This window comes from Mauremys mutica, chromosome 2 (genome assembly GCF_020497125.1).
Source record: "Mauremys mutica isolate MM-2020 ecotype Southern chromosome 2, ASM2049712v1, whole genome shotgun sequence".
Lineage (NCBI taxonomy): Eukaryota > Metazoa > Chordata > Testudines > Geoemydidae > Mauremys > Mauremys mutica.
Window position 1 is genome coordinate 135,677,228 of NC_059073.1, and position 7,603 is coordinate 135,684,830.

At 44.6% G+C, this 7,603-nt stretch overlaps 1 long non-coding RNA gene across 1 annotated transcript in view; it reads left to right on the forward strand.

Annotated features, from left to right (window-relative positions):
• The window catches only part of LOC123362614, a 32,864-nt gene extending 25,893 nt beyond the window's left edge, over window positions 1–6,971 (forward strand). The window contains exon 3 of the long non-coding RNA XR_006576500.1: window positions 6,759–6,971. This is a non-coding gene — a long non-coding RNA (uncharacterized LOC123362614). The remainder of the gene's footprint in view (window positions 1–6,758) is intronic.
• Window positions 6,972–7,603: the final 632 nt, after the last annotated feature.

Here is a 7,603-nt window from a genome sequence, read left to right on the forward strand (position 1 = left end):
CAGAGGTCGGTCTTTTAGCGCAGGCAGTAGAAGTTCAGACATTTAAATTGAGAGATCCCAGATCTAATCCCGCTGTCACCACTGCCACATCCAGGGGCGCTGGGATTACATGTGTTTTTTTGTTTATTGGTTTGGAATGTGCTGCCTTTCCCTCAAGACGCACTTTCTGGTTTTCACAATACAGCAGTGGCTTGAGTTAAAGCATGCTGTTTCCAATGTCTCAAGGAGATATGGAGCCCCTCATCTCAAGGTTACCCCTGGATAGGGAGCTTGGACATAAATAGTACCTAGTGCTTACACCACTCTTTTAATCATTAGGTGTCAGAGCACTTAACAAAGGAGGCAAGGATTTACATCCCCATTTACAAATGAGGAAACCGAGGCACGGGGTGGTAAGGTGACTCACCCAAGGCCACCCAGCAGACCAGTGGCAGAGCTAGGAATAGCACACAGGTCTCCTGAGCCTCAGTCTAGTGTTCCATCCACTGGCTCACATGACCAGGGATCAGAAAGCACCGCTGCTCTTTGCCCCAACTTGCCCCATGTTGACAGACTCAGAGGAACTGGCAAGGACTGAATTGTCAGGGGTAATGAGGCAGTTACCGAACGTCACAGATAACAAATAATAATTGACATTATTTAATATTTAAGTGGTGAGTTATTATTTATTATTTAATATGGGTCACACTTTATATTAAGGTTCCCCGTATAAATACTGTATGCCTGTTTAATAAATGATCAGCATTTATTAAAAATCTATGGAGTTCATCATAATAGGTCAACGGGTTGCTTATAACAACGGGTTGCTTAGGTTATTAGCCTTTGGATGTGCTAATAACCAGCTACAGAAGTTACCAAGGGAGGTTGTGGAATCTCAGGCATTGTGGGTTTTTAAGAACAGGCAGGACAAACACCTGTCAGGGATGGTCTAGGTTTACCTGATCCTGCCTCAGTACAGGGGGGTGGGCTAGAAGACTTCTCAATATCCCTTCCAGCCCGACATGTCTATGATTCTATGGCTTATAACATCTCTTCACTCTTTGTTTATAAATTACGTATAAAGGGAACTTAAGCATAAAGTGCGACCTTGATAGGTGTAGCGAGCAGCATAAGTGTGCAAAGCTCTTTAGGCAAAACATAAAGAGACAACTCCTGCCACAGGAAAGCTAGTTGTAACAGTGTCGATGGTGGGTGCCACCATTTGAAGAGTGAGTCAAATACATGCCCAGTGTGTTGGCACATGTCTACCCAGGGCCATCTGTGTAGCATTCATCATAATGTGCTTGGCTTTGACTTCCCCTCACCCTCACTGGTACAATAACATGCCTCATCCTGCTGTGGGGATTAATGCAAAGATGGATCTGAAATAGAGTGACTTTTCAAATACAAGAGGGCCTGGTGCCAAACTCTGGATACAAGCACCCTTGAATGCTGGGATTGTCTGATTTCTGAATCTGCTCCTAGGTCCATGTCCCAGATCTGATCATCCTTGAACTCTAGGGTATTTGAAAGATGGACCTTGAACTTTGAATTCTGAAATCAACATGAAAATCACTTGAAAACACCAAATCTTGCTGGATTTTTAACCCCAAAACAGACTCTAGAGCCCTGGCTGACTTAGAACTTTCAGAATTTCAATTAGGGGAAGGGTATTTTCATTCTTTCATTCTGTTATTTTCATTTAAACGGAAGAAGGATCTTTCTTTCTTTCTTTTTCTTTTTCTTTTTCCCTCCTGCTGTGATTAAGATCTCTGAATTGATCATAACTGGATACATTCACTCTTTACTCAGCCTACTACTGCTGAAATCCTCTCCAAACTGTTACACCTTAGTTTCCAACCAATAATTGAAATTGCTTGTGCTCACTTCAGAAAGAGTCAACAGAGAGAGGTGAGCCTTCAACTTCCCTGAGTGTGTCGCTCCCTGGGTTATTAATGCACTTGGCTACGATGACATGTTTTCTTGTCGCTCTTAAGAACTATCATCAAAACCTTTTCTGTAGCTAAAAGGTTTCTTGTGTTGTTTTTAAAAGCTTACATCTCCTCTCCCCTCCTCCCTGCATCTTACAGGAGCTACTGAATGGGTGTCAATCAGAGAGACAAGGCTCATGCATTTCCATGAAGGAGATATTCATTTGTACTGTCTAGATAAACACAAGTTTGGTGCAAAGTGATTTCTCTCTCACACACACTCACAGAAAGATATGGAGTCCAATTCAGAACACAGAGAGAGAGAGAAATTATTATGATGTCCATAGTTAAGGTTGAAATGTGCTCTTCGTTATAAGTCGGATTTTCAATCCCTCTGCCAACCCCACACCCCTTCCCTGGCCCCCCATTATCTTCCTGAAATTTTGCATGCAACATCTCAACCCCAAGGAGGAAGTCTGGCTGCTGGCAGCAATCTGGGCATGAGTTTCCAAGTCATTGGGCTTGAGTCTCCTCTCACTAACACAGGAAGTAACTGCAGTGACCAATGAGAGGGGAGTCAGGCCTCACGGGTGTTTTTCAAATTTAGCTGATTCCTTTGTGGTTCACCTGCCACTGGTTTGGTCCTTTGTTTATGCTCACTCTCTCTCTTTCTCTCTCTTGGACCCAAACTGAGTCTGTTAACATCAGAACAAAGAGTCCAGCATCTCAGATTTCCAACCTGCTCTCCGTTTATAAACTAACCCTCCCCAGAACATCTTTGTCTCCTCATAGCATCCTTTCCTTGTCTAGGGATGTAATTACTTCTGAGGCCACTATTGTTGTTATTGGTGCAGTAATGCAGACTATATGATTTGGTGGTCCCTTCTGGCTTTAAACTCTGTGATGATATGAAATTAGCACATAGAGGCTCCAGTGAGGATCAGAGCGCCACTGTGCTAGGTGTTATACAGACACATAGTGATGGTCTCTGCCCTAAGGATCTTGAAGGCTAGTTCAATGGAATGAGCACTCGACTAGGATTCAGGAGCCCAGGGTTCAAGTCCAGTTCCAGCCACAAACTTACTGCATGATATTGGCAAGTCACTCAATCCCTGGTGCACCTCTGTTCCTCAACTGTAATAATGGGGATAATTCATCCCTTCCTCATAGGAGTGTTCTAAAGATAAAAATCCATTGCTGATAAGGGGGTGCTCTAATACTGTGGCAGAGGGCCACATAAGTACATTAGAATCTGAAAGGACAAAGCAAACAAAGCATTGCTGGAGAGACAGAGGTATCATGAAGGTAAAGCCCCAAACAGAATCCAGGTCTCCTGACACCCAATCAAATATTCTGCTGGACCAGACTGGCTTTCACATCTGCTGATTGAAACTCCTAATGTGTATCCATATTTGTCATTTCTTATGGCCCTTTCTCATTCATGGAATGTTTCATATTTGTTTATAGGTGATCCCGACTCTTGGTTCTCTAAGGTTTTGACAATGGCTGGTGACTGGATGAAGGAGCAGGGAGATTTATGTCAGATGAGAATGGGAGCTCCCAATGGCAAAGAGATTTTACTATCTGTATTGTAATCATTGTGGAGGTGGTTGTCATGGTGACTCAAGGTATCAAGAGACTACTCCATGGAGCCTGCTGCGCTGGGAAGCAGAGAAAGCAAGGGCATGAGACAAAGAGTTATGGAGAAAAAGAGAGAGAGAGAGATGGGAAAGACAGAAAGTGATGGCAGGGCAGGAACAGAGAGAGATGGGGAGAAAGCAGAGGAGACAGTGAGAGGAATGAATTGAGAGAGGAAGAAATGGAGAGAGAAAGGGATGTAGAAAAAAAGTAGTAGGGAGAGAGAATGAGAGCACAAGAGAGCTGCAATAGAAAGTGAGGAGATTTACCACTGATTTCCTTTTGTGTATACATCTGTAGCTTTAAAGATCAGTGTGGAGATAGAGAGGAAGAACATACAGTGGCTGCAATAATCCAGGATCAAATTGAGTGCTCTGATTGGTCAGCAGCTCCACTTTGGCCCATGATGGACAAAGTGGGTGTGCAATCAGTGCTCGGCTTGATCCTTATTTATTGTAATTGCTGCGTATTACCCATGTCTATCTCGGCTCTGATCTCTAGTTGCACGCACTGGCTATATGAATAAGAAAGCGGGAACATTCTCTGTCAGCACCTGCATGTGGGTGAAGGACAGGACAGGACATGCTCAGCTCATTAGCGACCTTCACTAGACTATGGCTGGTCCAATGAGGTTAAAACAGGAGTCCTAAATCTTGTCTTCATCTGAACCCACTGCTGATGTTCAAGAAGTTTAGTGAGGGGCTGAGATCAATGGTCACGTGCCCAGGAGGGGACTGGTTGCATTCAGGCACTGACGGATTTGAGCATGTGTGTGGACGTCTTAGAATTTGCCAGCTAAGGTGACACTGAGTTATCCCTGTCGGGGAGCAGGAGAGATACAGTTGTTGCCTTCACAGGATAGTGGCAGGTCATGTTCTTTTTCCTCATGTCCTGCTCCGTCACATCTGGACAAGCACCCATTGCTCTGGTTCACTGCCTGAACGGCTACTCCCCTTCAGACTCACTTGTGCTTAGGTGATGCCTACAGAGAGCCTCACCTCCCCCCTTCCCAATGTCCTTTGGCTCCCACCTCCTTGCAGTGGATTCTGCTGCCAAACCCAAGCCAGTTCCTGTGATCTCCCTTTTCAGGAGCATTAAATCTGCAAAGTAAACTCCAGCAAGAGCACTTTCCAAGGGCTGCTGGCTATGACAGATGTTATTTTATGGAACACGGCACCAGAGATGTGAAAAACATAGTTCATAAGTGTCAAGAGGAAGGAAGCAATATCCTGGATTGAGGTCGAGTCCCTCTCCCAGGGAATGCCTCTTTCCTAGCAGACAGTGCCTGAGAGCAGCTATTTACATGAGGAAGCAGCACCCTTTGGGGAAGATTGCGGTTGCTGCGCTTGGGGGAGCGGGTGGATAGATTTGTAGCAAATTTAAAACTGATGGAAGCAAATGTTTTTCACTCAATGCATCGTTAGCGTGTAGGACTAATTGCCACAAGAGAGCGTTGAGGCAAAGAGTTTAGCAAGATTATAAGAACGAATTGGACATTTACGTGAATAACAAGAACATCCAAAGTTAGAGGAGTAAGGGTTAAAAAACCCAAGCAATTTGTAAGGGTTGTCATCCTTTTTTCTTCTGGGCAAAGGCAATCTCCAAATGACAGGGATCCAGTGATCCACCTACTCCAGTATCTAGTCTTTAAGAGTGGCCAGTACCAGCTGCTTGAGAGGAATGTGCAAGCAGTGGATAATTATGGAATAACTTGGCCACATGAAGTTTCCTCCCAACTCCCATTAGAGGTAGGATTATCTGTGAAGCAGCAGCATTTCTGTCTCTCCTGAGAAGCTTGATGATTTTTTAAATCCTCTGGATACTCTAATTCTCTATATAAATGTCCAATCATTTTTTGAGTCCCACTAATCTCTTGCCCTTGATATCTTGTGGCAATGAGTTCTACAGGCTAATTGCACATTTCACACCATCATTATCAGGAGGAAACATCTGGAGATAGGAGAGCACAGTAAGAGCCAGAGGTGACAACAACAAACAAGGTAGGCATTTAACAAAAACATCTTTTTTTCTGCTGGTCAGAAATGGTAATTGAAATCCTCTAACAACTCATCGGGGGCTGAGGTGAGCCAACCAAGGGACAATCACATCCGCTGGCTTGTCTTCGCTGTGGATCGTATGCCTGGTGAAAAGCATTTCCACCAAGCCCTGGCACCAAAACGAGCAGACACAGTGTCTAACATTAATCCCCTGTGACTGGACTGCCTTGGGCATACTGCACATTGTTTCTTGCACTGCCGGTCAGACCATGCATAGTGATGCCACAAAGGCCAAGCTGGGGCAAGCAACAGCCCTGGGTATTTATTCATTATAATATTATGCACCATTTGAGGTTGTTTCTCTTCTCACATTGGTGCAAAGCCTGAAGATCCACTAGTGTAAATGAGAGGAGAATCAGGCACCTGTGATTATTTTATCAGAAGAGGCACATCATCCCTCATCAGTGGGAATATCAGACTGAGTCAAATTATTATTATATGTATTATGGTAGCATAAAGAGCCACCAACCCACATAGGATCCCATTGTACAGACACTCAGGGTATGTCTAGTCTGCAATCGGGGTGTGTGATCGCAGCACGGGGAGACATACCCTATGGAGACTAGGTGTATGTCCTAGTGCTCTGGGCAAAAGACAGAGAGACGGGGGCTCCAGGGTGCTTCTCTTGGCTTTGCCACTGATTTATTGTATGATTATACTGGTGAGTCTCTGTGTGCCTCATTTTCCTCATTACAACATGGCGACAATAATAGCTCCTTCTCAGTGCTGTGGGTTTTGAAGGTTAATTAATGGGGCCTTATCCCACATGCTCTCTGTATGCAGACGCCTCACTGACTACAATGGGTTTTCTACACACAGAGACAAGCCCAGCATTTTTATTGTACTTCAAGGGTGGGGTGTTTTATTGTTCCAGCCAAGAGAAAATCCCTTCCTTTTGGTTTCAGGAGATTTTGCATTCCTGAATTTTTGGGCTTTTTAAAAAAAAAATTGCCCCTGCAAAAATTTGTGATTGATTTTGTCTCAAAGCAGGAAAAATACAGATTTCCTCATGTTCTCTCAGCAAAGCAGTGTTTGGCTGGAAAATAGGCCAGTTTCCACCTTATCTAATGCCTCCAGCTGCAGTGCAAAAAGCTCCCAGGAAAAGCTGCATCTCTCACATTATCTCTTAACTGCAAAATTTAATTATCCTCAGATATTCTACTGAATTATGACTGGCCTTCCCCACCCTATGCTGTGCAAGGGGGGGAGAGACAGACCTGGGGACCACAACACCTGAACTGGACATGAGTGTTCCCGGCAGCCCTCTTTCAACACCCGAGCTCAGTGATTTTGCAGTGTGAGGATTTATGATGACAGCCAGAAGAAAGCTCAGATAGACTCGTTCAGCTCCAGCGACCAGGGACTGCAGGCCATTTGAGGCTGGAGGGGAAAAGCCGGAGAAGAAAGACATATCATTTAAAAGGAGAAATGAAGGAAGAAAGAAAAGAAAAATCCAATTCTCTTGCAAGAGAAACTTAATGAATAATAAATGAATGATTATTCAGAGTATCTTACATTTATATAAGCATTGCATGTTTAGCTGCAGCCCACCCTGCTATTGTGTTCCTGGGCTCCTGTACACAGCTCTGCCAATGCCCCTCAATCCTGACCCTTGGCCACCTCTCCTTTTCCAGTGCTGGGATCCCACACACACAGCTCCCAATGCCCCTGAATCCTCACCTGAAATCTCACTCCATCCCCACTTGCTGTTCCAGGCCTGGGCCTTTTCCAGGGTAGATTGCCAGTTGTGCTACACTGCAGATTTGATTTCTTATGTAGACAAATGTCTCATGGGGATTAAATTCCTGTGGACCTTCTTAAGAGGTGACAGTGTCTCCCTAACTGCTCACAACACAGCCGCCTTTGGCACAACCTACCCAGGGCGGTGGGGAGCAGGGGCTTTGTTTGCACCTGCACCTCTCCATTTTTTCCTTAGAGCAGATCAGCATCTCTGTGCTGAGGAAACAACAATTAATTTTGTCACCGGATGAGGAATGG